Source organism: Pteropus medius, unplaced genomic scaffold, assembly GCF_902729225.1.
Source record: "Pteropus medius unplaced genomic scaffold, Ma_sr-lr_union100, whole genome shotgun sequence".
Taxonomy (NCBI): domain Eukaryota; kingdom Metazoa; phylum Chordata; class Mammalia; order Chiroptera; family Pteropodidae; genus Pteropus; species Pteropus medius.
Window position 1 is genome coordinate 1 of NW_024346160.1, and position 2,353 is coordinate 2,353.

Here is a 2,353-nt window from a genome sequence, read left to right on the forward strand (position 1 = left end):
GTGGCATTCAGAGCCTTAGATTGCACATTTCCAGAAAACAGGGACTATACAGAGTAATGAATTTTGTGCTATTATTTCTTTAGCTCCAAGTTTACAGAAAGTGCACTAATACACTTTGAAGGCTTAAAACCAATGATGTGAATTCAACACTGAACACTGCGTTCTATTTCTGCTATTAACTGGCAAAGTTTAGATAATTTACCCAACATTTTGATTGTCTTATTTCTATAAGAAGAATTATATAATAATTACAATAATAATATAAGAAAAGAAAATATGTCTCTACGTTCGTTTCCTGGCACCGAGCTCTATGTGTCAGGGTGACAGGAGCATCTTCTGTTGTGATGATGAGACTCTGGGTGGACTTCTAATGCCAGAGCTCCTCATTTTTGTATAAAAGTTAGGTCCAAAGACCATTAAGAATAAACCCTAAAACAAAGAATATTTATTGACTATTCACGATGAAAGTAGACTTAGTTAAAACAAAACAAAACAAAAAAACATGTAAAAGACTAAACATTAATAGGAGACGATAAAAGACAATTTTGGTTATGCCGAATCTGGGAGATTGGCCCCTAAATTAGGTCGTTAGCAGTGGGACGAGTGGATTGCCTGGAGCGTTCCTGTGCATAGGTTTCAGGAACCTAAAATGAAATGAACCACATGAAGTCATGTTCAACCACAACGCTGTGAACCACTCGAGGGGTCTACTAAATCTCATCCCAGACAGAGAACCAGAGAGGTTGGAAAACTACGAGAAGTCCCGGGTTGAAGTGGGGAGAGTGAGCCGCTGAGGGTCTGACAGTCGCGCCCTTAATGGGGGGCGTCTTCCGAGTCCTGGGGATCAGGATCCCCTCAGAGGGTGATCTCAAGAGAGAGACTCTGCCTTTCCTGACATTTCATGGCTCAGGGACGAAGCAGCAAAGCCTGGCCCGGAGCAGGGAGAGACATGCACAGACTTGGTAGGGGGCCACAGGGAGGTCCTAAGTTACAGATGCTCACATTCTGCTTTCCTTGTCACCTTAAGCAACAAGTATGAGGCAAATTTTGGACTCAGGGGGACAGGAAGGTGGCCACCGGTCACAGGTCGGGTGCAGACCTGGAAAAGTAATCACTTTGAGTTCTTGACAAAGACAGGAGATTGAATTACATGGGTTCTTTGTGGTCAGATCCTGAGCTGGGTCCTTTGGCATCAGCCTCCTGTTGACCCTTCCATTGATTACCCAGAAGAAATCTGTGCTGTTATAAGAAAGTTTCCGCCTGTGAAGAGGTGACCAGGCTGAGAACATGCTGTGCAATATAGCTCAGCCATCCTCAAAGCCTCAGACCCTTGGACATTTTTTAGATCCTCAGGAGTTGGTGACCACTTTAGCAGGGGAGTCAGCCGTGCCATGAAGTTAGATGCAGGAAGGGACCAGAGTGTGATGGTCCCACAGGAGGAGAGTGAGGATGGTGTCTCCAGTCCTCCAGGGTCTGGAGCACTGTGCCAGGACCACCCACGTCTGGTCCTAATGAACAGCCTCTTCTCGGGACAGGGTCTAGGAGACCCTCGAGATCCATTACTTGCCAGAGGATTCATTTTGCGTGGTTCTGAGAAAGAACTCCAGGTACCACGTCTCTGGGGCTCCTGCCGGGATGTTTTGTTGCGGGGCTGTACTGTGTGTCTCTGTGATGCTGCTTTTTCTGCTGTAGACAAAGTTATTCCTGAGACTTGAACCCACACTAGGATGGATGTGTCAGCACAGCCTGGGTACAGGAGTCTCACTGATTTTAAAGACAAAGGGATGTGAGATTTAGGTCCCTGCTCACTTTATCCACAGTCTAACAGACTTGAGGATCCAGTGCACAGAGTGTGGGTTTGCCAGAGAGGTTGGTAAGGGAGGGGGAATTGCAAAAGGAGAAAGTCACCAGGTGTGGGAGCCCGGCATCTGAAGACGACCTGAGAAGGAAGCCCCGCTGTCCCTGTGTGAGGTGTGGTGGGAAGAATGTTAGGAAACGAGCTACACGCCCATTTCTCATACCCGCACTTGATCACATGAGCAGACACTCGGTGCTCCCATGAGCACTGCTGCAGGGGAGACGACTGTGGGTCCGGGGTGCTGACTCTCATCTCCCGGGCCTAGTGCAGTGAGGAGGACGGAGACCTCGCATGGTGCTGGTCAGTGGTGTTTCGCTTCATCCTCAAGTTGTAACGAGGAGCTTACTGTAGGTGACAACAAAGAGAAGCAAAGTTCCCAGAGGACGTGGTTGTATCAATGCGTGCAGATCTTTGGTGATGTGAACAGACCCTGATGCTGATGCGTCAGAATCACACTGTTCTAGCCACCGTTATAGTTTCTCCCAAAGCAGTAGC